Source organism: Ursus americanus, chromosome 21 (genome assembly GCF_024610735.1).
Source record: "Ursus americanus isolate L20-20 chromosome 21, mUrsAme1.1.p, whole genome shotgun sequence".
Taxonomy (NCBI): domain Eukaryota; kingdom Metazoa; phylum Chordata; class Mammalia; order Carnivora; family Ursidae; genus Ursus; species Ursus americanus.
In genome coordinates, this window is record NC_142147.1 from 58,495,926 (window position 1) to 58,510,654 (window position 14,729).

Sequence of the window (14,729 nt, forward strand, 5' to 3'; positions counted from 1 at the left end):
TGGGTCAGATATTGAACTTATGCTCATCAGACATTGGTTGAATGCTGCTGGGCATGCCTCTTAAGAGCCCTTGGGCTTTCGCTGACAAGGGTGAGGCACAGTCATGCCTTCTGTAGAGTGTCTTGTTCCTTTCTCTATAGGAATGAATAGCCCCTGCAGACAGACTAGAGGAGCCAGGAGGCCAAGTGCCTGGAGAATGGTGATGGCACACCAGCTGTCCTGTTGCCCTTCCTGCATCAGGCACTGGGCTCAGGGCTGCTATATCACATTTAAACATATTCACATGTCAGCTTCTTTGAGATTAAACATTAGGGGCTGAAGAACTTACCAGGGCCTGCTACCCTCCCACTACACAGTTGGAGATCTTTCCAAGGGAGACAGAGCAGTTTTCAATGGAGAACATCAGCAGTTCCTTTTATAAGTCCCGAAGATGTAGGGATGTCTCTTTACCTCGGGAGTGGCCTTACCATGATGCCCAGTGCCCACTGGTGAAGGCCATAACCATGTCCTCAAACAAGGCCAGTTCATTCTGAAATGTCATATACTGATTTGTTGCCAGAAGATGGTCTCTGAAGGAGGTGATCTGACTGCTTTCACATCTGTGGTGGTTTCCAATATGGCCACAAATGCTTTGACTTTCCTCTATTCCTAGAATCTTGCTGAGCTTCTGACTGCTTCCATCCATAGGGTCGGCAGAAGTCACACAGTGTAACTTCCATGAGATGAGGCCATTAATGATGCTGCGTTTTCTGTTTCCTCAGGGAAATGAGAAGCAGTGTTGTCAGCTGAAACTGTGGCAAGGCTACGTGATGCTGGGTGGTGAATGAGGAGAGGAGAAATCATCCCCTCAGAGGGGGTGAACGGATAAGCCCCCTCAGGGGGGCTTACCTAGCAGCTCATCCAAGGCCCCTGAAGTTTGGGGTCACTTACTGAAAGTGACCAAATTTGAAATCCAGTTGACTGCTTTAGAAGGCCAGAGAAATTCATCTCTGAAGTGAATGGAAGAGTTCCACTTTGCTTGAAGTAGGATGAGATGATGCAGGATTTGAATATATGAAGGTGGTGGTTCCCCATCTTTTCCACGCACACATTAATTCATAGCAGCAGCACCCACCATTACATTCACAAGTTTGCCATCAGGGCTCATTGTGCCTGAATCTCCTGGGGGATCATGGGAGGCAGATTGATGGCCCCACAGATATCTACTGCTAATCCCCAGAACCTGTGAAAATGGTGCTTCACATGGCCACAGGAACTTTGCAGATGTGATCAATTATGTTAGGATTTTGAATCAGGGAGATCATCCTAGATTATCCCCATGGGCCTAGTGTCATCACAAGGGTGGTTATGAGAGGGAGACAGGAGGGTCTGAGTAAGAGAGGAATATATTATGACAAAAGCAGGGGTTGGAGTGATGCAAAGCCATAAGCCAAGGAATGTGAGTGGCTTTTAGAGGCTGGTAAAGGCAAGGAAATGTCCTCATTTCCTAGAGCCTTCAGAATGAACACAGTCCTGGAGACACCTTGATTTCAGCCCAGTGATGGACTTCTGACCTCCAGGATGGTAAAATAACAAATCTGTATTGTTCAAGCCACTAACTTTGTGGTATTTTGTTTCTGCACTGATAGCAAACTAAAGCACGGAGTGTATGAGATTTGCAAGTTTCTACCAGTGGGTGCTGATCTGTGCCCTAAGGGATGGTATATCTCAATGGGAAACACTGCATCTGTGGGAGGGAATGGGGGCAGACACTTTTTGCCTAAGGCTGGCAACCTGAAGGGAACTAGTGGTTTGGTCTAGTGGAATGACTCTCAGTTCTCACAGACTGGTTAGGTAGGAAAAGTTTAACCGTTGGAATGAGTAGGATGCTCAGACCTTTTTGTGAGCTTGGGACAAGGACTGTTGTCTGCTAGAAAAGGGTGCAAATGTAACGTCTGGGAGAGAGGCAGCTGCACTTGCAGAAACGGATGCAGTAGAATTATGAGTCATCTGAAGGCTGGCGAAAATGATCCAGTTCACAAGCTGAGACCTGGCTTTCCTCAGAGCATCGGATCACAGAACACAGAAACAACCACCCTTACTACTCTTCAGAGCTGGCATTTAATGACAGCCATCAGAGCCCCTGCTTGGTTTCAGTATCTTCTTAGTGCCCACAATAACCTTGCCAGGTTGGCAGTATTCTTCCTGATTCGTGGGTGAACAGAAGGAAACTCAGCAAGTTGTCCAAAGGGACAGAAGTAGAAGTGGCAGAGCTAGATCCACACGCTTTTGGTCACTTGCTCAACAAGCAGTCCTTGAATGCCTGGAGAAAATAATTCAAAGGCCATGTGAGACTCATTCACCTGCCCCCAGGGGCTTCGATTATACTTAAAAATATATGGCCAATGGAAGCTCATAAACGAGGGGCACCTGGGTGGCTCAGTTGGTTAAGTATCTGCCTTCTGATCAGGTCATGATCACGGGGTCCTGGAATCGAGCCCTGAGTCGGGCTCCCTGCTCAGTGGGGAGTCTGCTGCTCCTTCTGCCTATCCCCCACCCCCACTTATGCTCTCTCTCGCGCTCACACTCTCTCAAATAAATAAATATAATTTTTTTTTTTTAAGCTAAAGGGTTGAAGAGAACAAAGACATTTCGGTGTGAGCAAGTACTGTAAAAGAAGAAATGGCAACTTAAAACCTAAATGCAACTAAAAAATGGCACTTAAATAAAACAAAAATCAATTTGAGATACAAGGAGAATTTGATTAGAGCAAAGAAAAGAAAAAGCAATTTGGAGAAGGAATTTAATATGCTGCCTTCGGAATCAGACATATCTAGTATATGAAATAAATGTAATGAAAATTTGAATAAAATTAATAAGTTCAATTTAATAGGTGTATATAGAATTTTTGTACTCTATGGTTTCAAGAATATACGTGCTTAATCACAAAAAACTTAAAGTATAAATTTTTATAGGTGAGAATTATCTGATCATAAATTAACAGATGTATTAAGTACATAATAAAAAAGTATAAGTAAATAATAAAAAGATAATAAAAATATCTTAATTTCCTGAGCATTAAAAAATAACTTCCAAACTAATCCTTGAACCAAAGAGAAAACAAAATCAGATTCTCTCTTCCTCTCCCTCTGCCCCTCTCTGCGGTGCTCACACATGCATGTGCATACTCTCTCTCAAATAAATATTTTTTAAAAATAATAAAAATGAGAACACAACAAAATAAATGGTGCACAGCTAAGCTCTATAATAGGAAAAATTATAGCCTTGATTATGTTATTACAGTAGGATTATCAAAAAGAAAGGAATATTTTGCTTCAAGGAATTGGAAAAACAATATAATAAACCAAAAATTCAAGTTTTTGGTTTTTTTCAAGTCTTTTCAATTCAATAAACCAAATTATTCACGTTAATTGAGATTAAAGCCAAAGTTAATGAAATGGAGAACAAAGGGAAAGAAAAGAAAAGGTTAAGATGATAGATAACCCCTCACAAGCCTGATTGAGAAAATATTATGAGAAAAAAGATAACCTCAGATACAGAAAAGATGAAAGGAATTATAAAAGCTTACACAGAACTATATGGACATTTTCCTAATATAAATAAACAAAAGTGACCCAGGAAGCAGCAGAAGACTCAGAGTAATTATCATGGAAGTGACATGGACACGAAGCCCAGGAGACTTTATAGCTGACTTTAAATCTAACATTAAGGAATAAACTACTCCAATAATTCCACATCAAAACAAAATGGGACACTTTCGCAAAATACTAAATGAAGATAATAGCCACATCTGATAAAGATGGTATAAAAAAGAAATTTACCACCCAGACTCATCTATGAATATAAACACATAAGTTGAAAAAAAATATTTTAAAATGAGAGAAAAGAAAGTATTTAATCAAATCCAGCAGTGTATCTAAACAACATTTGACCAATTTATTTCAGGAATACGAAAATCCTTCAATTTCAGAAAATTTATCAATAAAGTTTATTCAACAGTCTAAAGAACTCATCCCCAAGAAAAATATGAATAATCAACATGGGATGCCTTTCAGCTGGCCTTCCCTGTTAAACATTCTATAATTCATACTGGAGAGGGACCCCATGAATGTCATGAATGTGACAGAGCTTCTGGTAGGACATCTCAACTAATTAGGCATCAGAAAACTCACACTGAAGAGAAACTATTCTGTTGTAATTAGTTTGGGAAATCTTTCAGTTACATCCTTGATTTTAATATTTATCAAAGAAAGCATCACAGAGGGAAGCCTTATGAGTGTAGTCAATATAGGAAATATTTCAAAGCTCTGGCTTTATTTCACAGCAGAGAACTCACATTGAAGAGAAGCCTTATGGATGTAATCAGTGTGGGAAACACTTCAGTCGGAGTTCTCACTTTGTTACTCATCAGAGAATTCATACTGGAGAAAAAACTGCATGAGTACACTCAGTGTGGAAAATCTCTCAGTTGGAGTTCTTTACTTATTAGGCATGGAGAACTCACACTGGAGAGCAATCACATGATTGTCACAACTGTGCAAAATCTTTCAACTAGAATTCTCACTTTATTGAACATTAAAGAACTTATATTGGAGAGAATCCCTACAAGTGTATTCAATGTGCCCCAGCTATAGCTTTACCCTACCTTAAAGGGCCAGGGAGTGGGTGGACAGAGTGGGATAAATCTAGTGTTGTAACACTGGAGCAAAATTTAAAAGTAGCAATTTGATGTTATATAGGATTTTTTAAAAAAAGATTTCACAGGGAGAGAGAGCAAGCAAAAGCACAAGGAGAGGGAGAGCAGACTCCCTGCTGAGCAGGGAACCCAACGTGGGGCTCGATCCCCCCCACTGGGATCATGACCTGAGCCGAATGCAGCTGCTTAACCAACTGAGCCACCCAGGCGCCCAACAGGATTTTTTTTTTTTTTTAGTTGAATACAATTGCCATTATCTTCATTACTTTATCTACCTGAGACAGGGCCATGGTCCAAGACTAAGGTTCCACTGTCCTTCCATCTTGAGTCTTCCTCAGTAGAAAGATTGGGGAAGAAAGCCAAGTTAAAATAAGTTGTTCCTGGGGAGGAAGGGGTCAGGCCCTAAAAGAATACATCCAGCTCTGGAGGGAAAATGGTGATGTAACCAAGTCCAAGCCTGTTCCATAGTGGAACAGGTCAATAAGTGGAGAGGCAAGATGTTAGGGTAAGGAAAGTGACTTTATTCAGGAATCCAGCAGACTAAGAAAATGGACTATGTTCTAAAGAACCATCTTAACTCAGCATGAAATTTGAGACTCTTTGTAGCCCAGGTACCTACGTGGCCCCAACAGACCAGGTTCAGCCACTCAATGGTGACAAAATCCAAAGGCAGAGAGACAAGTGGTGGTGAAACAAGAAATTTATTTCAGTGACGCCAACCCCAGGAAGACAGTGGACTAATGTCTCAAAGACTATCTCCAAAGTGCTGAAAATACTTCCATATTTATAAAAGGAAAATGTAGGCCAAAGGTAGGTGGGTATGTGAAGGTAGACACTGAGGGTCAAATAAATCACTATCTTGCAGTCAATCACAGGTGGGGTCTTACTGGTTCAGGGCAGCCTTACTGTTTGAGGGGGTAGCTTTGGTTCCCTTCAGGGGATGCTTATCTGCAGGTTCTTCCACTTGAGCCAAGAGACAAGCTGGAATGATGAACCCAACTAGAAAGTCTGAGGTCAAAATGGAGTCTTCTTTCTGAAGACTCTTTCATTTTTATGTTAGGAAGAGGGGGAACTGGGAGCAGTTGAGAGTCAAGAGGTGACTGAGATCTGTCAACATTCAGATGCCAGCAAGAGTTCAAAGAAGGTTGTGAAACTGTCATCAGCTAGACCCCAAGATCTGACCTTTACTGCTTACCTGCTTGTAGGCACTGACCTTTGTCCCACATTTTCCCTTTAGCTCTTTTTTCCAACTTTCTCTTAACTCAGGCAAAAGACCCAAGGGGCGTAGCATCCCATGATGGAAACCAAAACCACTCCTCAAGCAGTAATAAACTGCTCTAAAAAAATAAAGTCTCTCAATTTGCCAGGAGCAGCAGCAGCATGATAGAGTTAAGACTCAGTATGGCAATACAAAAAGGCCTGAGTTCAAATCCTGTCAGCAACACTTCCTAATTGGTTGATTTTGAACTTGCACTCTCTGGATTCAATCTCTTTGCATTTAGAATGAAGAAAATAAAAACTACTTCACAAAGTATTGTCGGTATCAAAATATTTAGTGTATGCATTTAATATTTGGAAGAATGCAGAATTCTGCCAGCACTAATTCACCACCTCTCTTAGATTTCTGCAGAGGTGCTCAACCCTGACTGCACATTGAAATCACTTGGAGTGCTTGAAAAATACTCATGCTGGGACCCATGCCCAGAAATCTCATATTGTTTACAAACTCTTGCATATTTTAAAAATTATTTGTAAATTATATTTACAAATTTACCACAAACTTTGTGGGTTAAAACAATACAAATCTGTCCTCATACAGTTCTGGAGGTCAGAAGTCTAAAATGGGTTTCACTGTGCTAAGATGAAGCAGCCAGCAGGATTGCATTCCTTCTGGAGGCTCTAGGAGAGAATCATTTTTTGCCTTTCCAGCTTCTGGAGCCTGCCTGCATCTCCCAACTTGTAGTCCCCATCAATAATTGCATCAGTCCAATCTCAGCTTTTTTGGTCACATCTGTTTTTCTCTCATTCTCCTGCCTCTCCTTTCATTTGTAAGGGCCCCATGATTGCCTTGAGCCCACCAGAATAACCCAAGACAATCTCTCCATCTCAAGATACTTAGCTTGATCATATCTAGCAAGTCCCTTCTGCCATCCATATAAGGTAACATATTTACAAATTCCAGGAGTTATGATATGTATATCTTAGTGGGGAGGGGAGTGGAGGACATCATTCTGCCTACCACAGAAAGTTCCAGAGATACCATATTCCACCTGGAGGTATGTCTGGGGCAGCAGGGCCAAGGAAGGCATCCTGGCTAGAAGGTCTCTGCTGCCACTTCCCTTGATTCCAGCCCCTTTCCATGCCTACCCCTCCAGCTTTTCCTTCCCAGATTTCCAGGAAATCTTTACAACAGGGCCCTTTTCTGTCTCAAATCAGCCACCATCAGTTTATGTCAATTGCTACCAAGGACAACCAAACTGATTAAACTGGAAGACGTGAGGAGGCATTTACTGTCCCATGTGGCATTGGTTAGTAGGTCCAGAAAGCACCAGAGGATTCTCCCCTACGCTAAGCCAATAGGATCCTGTTACTAGCTGAAATCAAATCCTCAGCAACAAAAAGTCCTCTGCCAGATTCATTCTGCACCTGCACTCTCAGGCACATCTTAGATATTAACTTAAATGAGACACAGATTCTCAAACTCTGTTTAAATATGAAATCTAGAAGAAACCTGTAATCCCACCCTGGGCACAGTGCTGGAGGCGGGTGGGAGAGCTGGGGAAGAAGATATAGCAATTAACTGTCTTTTTGAGCTTACCAGTGAACTCTCCCAAGACTTTGCAGATGTCAAATGAAAAAAATCTAGACTTAAGAGACCTTGCTGGAAAAAACTACTGTAATAAAGAGGAAGCTCTGACCACAAGATCTACCTCTCAAAGTCAGGCAGAAAAAGGTTTTGCTTTTATAGAGTTGCTAGAAAAAAAGGACAGGCATTGGACAGTTGATCAAGAAACACCTTCTCTTCTCCCTCTCCTCCTTCTCCCTCTTTCTTCTCCTTCTCCTCCTTCTCCCTCTCCTTCTCCTCCTTTGTCAGCTGATTTTCCTGAGGGGTGTTGAAGGGCTATTTTGCATTCTGATGCTGGCCCAAGCTGATGGTACTTCAGAGTTTAGGGTCCTGTGGGAAGGGGAGATTAACTAAGTTTGGCCATATCAAGGTCACAAATATATACTTTTTAACTTTTTTACATCCAACATGGGGCTTGAACTCACAACCCCAAGATAAAGAGTTGCACACTCTATGGACTGATCCAGACAGGCACCCCAAGGTCACAAATATTTTGTTCCAATTGATCAACAGGAGCAAATAGTTCAGCTAATCTTGTATGAGGCAAAGAATGGGAAAGTGTCTGGCCTTATCCTAGATAAACAAGGGTGTTACCTGTGGTCTTATCTAATTCAAGTGGGAATAGTGGTTTTTTGCAGTTAAGACTTTTCCAGGAACATAAGGCTGGGGAGATTTCTTCCACTGCTGCCGTTTTCCAGGAATACAGGGTGGGGTAAAGTTCAACCTTCTCACAGGAAACAAAGATGTTAACAGAAATGTATCATCAAGGGCATTAATGGTAATTATGATAATCAGAATTGGAAACTGTACTTTAGAGGTTAACATATTCTCAAAGAGGGCATAACAACATCTGAAGTCCAGCTGGCTGACAAGTCTTCTTACCCTACAGGGTAGCCTTTCTGCAGCTTTAGTGGCAAAGGGGATATTCCTCCTCTCATCTCACTGAGGTTTTTCTACCTGCATTGAGAAGAGGCAACAGCAGGAACTCCATTCACAACACCCAGAGAAAGAAAAGCAGGTTTAAGAAGCTAAAAACTCACAGAACGGGAAGAAAAAGGTGAGCGAACAATGCCCTCTAAGGGAGTGGTGCCCCGTGAAGTTGTGTGAGGGGCTGTCCAATGGGACAATTAATCTCAGGCAGGGTGATGTTTTGTTCTTGGAGCTGGGAACACATCCAAACCTAGGAGACCCAGCTGAGTCAAAGGAGAGCTAATCAGCAGCGTTCCATCCAGTCTCGGGGCAGGGGGCGGGGGATGATCTGGGCTGCTTCTGCCTATAATCTCCCCTCCTGTGTGTGAGGTGGAGTGGTTCCTGACAGTGGCACCAACACTCAGCCTGAACACCCTGACTTTGAGGGCTCCAGTTAAGGGCTCCTCCTGGCAGCAATGAGGAAATTGAGGTTCCAGGAGAAGAGGAGACATGGCTGAGACCAAATCAGGAGTTGAAGGAATCCAGGATTTCCAAGTCAGTCTGATCTGAAACTGTCAGATAGTGGGAAAAACCCAGGCTCTGGAGTGAGATGGTCTCAGTTCTAATCTCAGCTTTTCCACTTAACCAGCTGTGCCACCTCGAGCTAGTTACTTAACCTCTCCTGTACCTCAGTTTTTCTAGCTGTTCCACAGGGAAGTTAAGATAGTGTCTATCTATAGGAATGCTGAGAAAGTACTTTATAGGGCTGACAGTAGGTCCTTAATCTATTACTATTGTTATTACTATTACTATTAGCTCCTCTTTCAACCCTCCACCAATTTTTAAGAGCTAAATAATAAAAAAGTGAGAAGAGCCAGAATCACCCTGAAAAAGAAAGACAATGAGAGAGGGTGATCTCCATTAAATAGTAAAACATATTATCAAGCATCTATAATTTTAAAATTGCAATACTGGCACATGAATAGACAGATCAACTCGACAGAAAATCCAGAAATACTGAAATGCATGTGGAAACTTAGTGCATGATTAAAGGAACACCTCAAAACAGTGAGGAAAATGTAAACTATTTAGCTAGTATAACTATGGAGCCATATGGCAAAAGATAAAATGGAAGTCATTCCTCACACCATACACTAGGATGAAGCACTATACTAGTCATCTAGTACTACATAAGTACTAGAAGATACATGGGTGAATTCCCCCTTAACTGGAGAATATTTCCTATCCATGAATCAAAATCCAGAAGCAATAAAGGAAAACAATGATAAATTTGGTAAACTTTTACATGGAAAAAAAACCCACAACACTATAAGCAACATTAAAAATGATTATAAACTGAAAAACTGCAATTTGTAATTTAAACCATTTAAAATATTGCCAATCAAGCACTTCTAAAGCTAGAGTAAAAGACTAGCAACCCTACAGAAAAATGGGCAAAATATGACAAGAACAAGAAATAAAATGACTCTTCAACATATTAAAAGATGCTCATAATTGGAGAAATTCTTACTCATAAAGATATGCCAACTAGAACTACACTGAAATACTGTTTCTTACCTATCAGATTTGCAGAGAGTCAAAAGTTTGATGCCACATCCAGCTGATGAGACTGTATGCCCTTCCATACATTGTTCGTGAGATGCAAAACGGCACAACCCCAAAGGAGAGAAATTGGGCAACAGTACATATACATTTACCTCTGACCAACCAATCCCACTTCTATTCCAAATATACACTGGCAGAAACACAAAATGACCCAGGCACAGGAGTATCCATATCCAAAAATAGCAGCATTTTTTTTTAAAGATCTATTTATTGCACTTTAAAAGAGAAAGAGCTGGGGGTAGGTGGGCAGAAGGAGGCAGAGAGAATCTCAAGCAGACTCCTCACTGAGCACAGAGCCCAATGTAGGGCTCGATCTCATGGTCCTGAGATCATGACCTGAGCCAAAACTAAGTCTGGCTTAACCAACTGAACCAAGTAGTCGCCCCATGCAGCACTATTTTTAATAGCAAAAAGCTGGACACAGTTTATATGTCATCAGTAGAGGGCTGATGGAAGGAACTGCCATCCTGCCAGTCAATAGTGCCCAGGGCAACTGTCAGACACTGGTATCCCCAGCCAATTGGTTAGGTGGGAACAACAAAGTACATCACAGGACCATGTGTGGTATAGGACCTTTACCTAAGGAAGGGGGTGGGCTAAACAAGCAGAATGTTATCTGCGGATAGATAGATAGATAGATAGATAGATAGATAGATAGATAGATATTTTTTTAATGGAAGGAGTGGGGGGCAGGGAAGGGGAAAAAATAAAATGGAAGGATAATCCAGAACTTATATAAATGGTTACCAGTGGAGAAGAGCAGGAATAGAGGGAAGAGCAGGCACAGAGGCTAGGCTTCTCTGAGTATATGTTTTTTTGTAGTTTTTACTCTGGAGCCATAAAAGTGATCTGTATTAATATAAATTAGGTTTTTAAAATTTATTTTATTTTTTAAAAGATTTTATTTATTCGTTTGAGAGCGAGCGAGCTACCACATAAGTTGGGGGAGAGGAGAGGGACGGAGATACTGGGCTTGATCCAGGACCCCAGGATCATGACCTGAGCCAAAGGCAGACACGTAATCGACTGAGCCACCCAGGTGACCCCAAATTAGGTTTTTTAAAAGTGATCTCTAAAAAGTGAAAGTATTCAGTGAAAAGGTTACCACATTGACAATCATTATTTCCAGTAACTTTAGAGCACAGTAATCTCACTGTGGAGATACAGTCTAAGGACAAAAAGAATTGCAGAGGAATCTTGAATTCTCAGTAATAATACTGAAGATAATTTGAAAAATAAACCAAGTAATTCTGATGTAATTCAGAACTAAGATTTCAGCAATAAAAAATTAAAGCCCTGTAATCCTAAATTTGAATTAGAATTATCAAGATTAATCCAAAATGTGTTTTCTCTTAAAAATATATATTCCAACTTTGTCCACTGAAGAGGTTTATAACAATAACTACCCTACCAGTAACGGTACTCCTAGTGCCCAGATCTCTAAAACACATTTCCCGCTAAAAGAACCAGGGTTCCTCAGGGCCGGGGCAGGAAATTTACAGAATGAGCCTTGGAACATCTTCTCTGACTGGAAAGCAAAGTAGTTATCAAAACCTACTCAGATCATGTCAAAAGGACACAGAAGGCAGCTTGAGAGAGCTGCTCGTGGCCACCATTTGGACAACCAGAGCATCAAATTATTCACTGCAACAGATTAAAACACACAGAATACATTAAAAATCCATGTATATAAAACATACTCACTGGCTACCTTTGGAGATTGCTAGCATGTCTGTTTTCCCAAAGCAAAGGCAAAGAATGTAGCATTTATCCTGTTTTTCCTGAACAAACTCTACCTCCTCAGAGTAACCAAAAAATTAGGAAAGTTTTTCCTTATGGAAGAATTATTTATTCATTTGAGAGAGAGAGCACGAGCAAGGAGGAGAGGGAGAAGCAGGCTCCCTGTTAGTAGGGAGCCCGACACGGGGCTGGATCCCAGGACCCCCAAAATCATGACCTGAGCTGGAGGGTAGATGCTTAACCGAATAAGCCACCCAGGTGCCTCTACACACTTTCTGATATGATGCAAGAGAACACACACGCACCACTTATGAAGAATTGTCAAATATACAAACTTGAATCTAATTAAGCCTCTAGATCCAACTACCAGTTTACCACAAAAGCAAGGGAATAAGAAATGACATCATAAGGATACCATCACCAAAATCCACAAGGTAGTAAATCCTATGGGAAAAATTTACCTGGTTTCAACAAACAGAAACAAAAGGAAAAAGCACATGTCGGGGAAACTCGTAAATTACAAGACTTAAGCACACATTAACCAAATGCAAAGTGTGAACCTTGTTCAGATCCTAATTTAAATAAATAAAATGTAAAAAAATGGACACATGTGGGGTAAACACTGGATATTTGGTACTAAGAAATTATTGCTAATATTTTTAAGTGTGTTAAAGACTGTAGTTATATATTTAAAAGTCTTCTCCCCCACTGTATCTTTTTTTTTCCTAATAGATGTTGGCACCCTTATGTAGTGATTTTTTTTAAAAGATTTTTATTTATTCATCTGAGAGATAGCAAGGGAAAGCATGAGAAGGGGGCAGAGGGAGAAGCAGACTCCCTGCTGAGCTGGGAACCAAACTCAGGGACCTCAACACGGGGCTCCATCCCAGGGCCCTGGGATTATGACCTGAACAGAAGGCAGACACTTTAACCGGTTGAGCCACCCACGTGTCCCTTTATGTACTGATTTTTAAGTAGCCTTAGTGAGACATAATTCACATATACTCACTTAAACTGTACAATTCAATGGTTTTTAATATACTGTTTTATCATCATTACAATCAACTTTAGAACATTTTCATCACCGCCAAAAGAAACTGATATCCAAGTAGCTCACATTTTCACTCAAACTTCCCCAGCCCTAGGCAACCATGAATTTACTTTCTCTATGGATTTTCCTATTCTACCAAAAGTCATTCCCGGGGTCTTGGGTAGCTCAGATGGTTAAGCAACTGCCTTAATTAAGCTCAGGTCATGATCTCTAGGTCCTGGGATGGAGCCCCACATGGGGCTCCCAGCTCAGTGGGGAATCTGCTTCTCCCTCTGCCTCTTCCTCTCCCCCTGATTGTGCTCTGTCTCTCAAATGAATAAATAACATCTTTTTAAAAAGTAAAAAAAAAAAACAAAACAACAACACCTCTTTTCTAGATAGAATCTTAGGTATTTATGCATGAAACAATATGGGATTTGCTTCAAAATAACCCAGTGGTGGCTGGGAGAAAGTGGGGATAAGATTAAGTATAAAAAGGCGAACGATGACGGTAAATGAAGTTGGATAAATGCATGGAGGGAAGCATGGGTTTTCATCACACTCTTCGCCTTACTCTGGTATGTTTGAAATTTTCCATAATAAAAACAAGGTCATTTATGATATCATAAGGAAAAGTCCCAAGGTGGACATAGGCAATATCAGTTATTCAGTGACTCAAGGAGGATCCCATTATAGACTCTGGTTCTTTCCATCTTTCTGCTCTGCCATTCTCAGCATGTCGACTTTGTTTGCCTCTTGGGCTGGCTTCCTGAAAGTGCTGGCATGGCAGTACTGCTCTACACATTATACACAGATAACACTGCCCAGAGACAATGAAAGGGGACATACTAGTGTCTTACGTCCATTTTTGAGAGAACTTCCCCCCAGAAGCCCCCAGCAGATGTGTCATTTCCCCTTGCCTAATTCAGTAACACAGCAAGAGGCACGAGCCCACTCCATCAAGATTCTCCCTTTGGAAGCTAGATTAAAGACTTCCTGGAAGAGGGGCGCCTGGGTGGCACAGCGGTTAAGCGTCTGCCTTTGGCTCAGGGCGTGATCCGGGCATTATGGGATCGAGCCCCACATCAGGCTCCTCCGCTGTGAGCCTGCTTCTTCCTCTCCCACTCCCCCTGCTTGTGTTCCCTCTCTCGCTGGCTGTCTCTGTCGAATAAATAAATAAAATCTTAAAAAAAAAAGACTTCCTGGAAGAATCTACAGATTGCAGGGTCCTGTTAACAAGCATGAAGTACTCAAGTAAGAAGATGATGGCTGTTGGGTCAGCCCCAGGAAGAGTCCAAGCAAGGAAGGCTGGTCACAGGAGCACCTCAGACACAAGGAAACAACATTTCAGGCGCTTACGAGGCTCGAGCAGAGCCAGAGTCGCTCCCGCCAGTAGGCGGGCCTGGGAAGGTAACTGTGGTCTCCCTCGTTTGAGAGCCGGGGTAGGTCAGCAGCCGGGGGGGTCTCAGACTGACCCCAGAACGACGCAGTGAGATAGCACACGTAACAGTGGACAGACCATATGTAATAGAACGGGCCCAAACAGGACGTGGTCACTAACTGCCAGCTTCCCTATTTCTTGCCCCTGTCCCACTTAGGGCCAACCGGAGAAAGCCAACTATGCTCCCCTAAGCAATCCTAAACCTAGAAGGCCCGCTTAGAGTTAGCCGGTCTCTGGCTTCCACACTCGACAAAGACCATCCAAGGCGCACCGAGGCCACTCTCCTGCCTGCCTTTGAGCCTCCGCAGAATGCACAGGACGGTGGCGGACGGCGTCGCTTGAGCAGGTTCGGGGTCGACAGCCGTTCCTAGCCCCCTTCAAGGCGTCTTCGTTCACTTCCACAGCGGGTCGAGGCGACTGAAAAGCCAACGAGGAAAGGGTG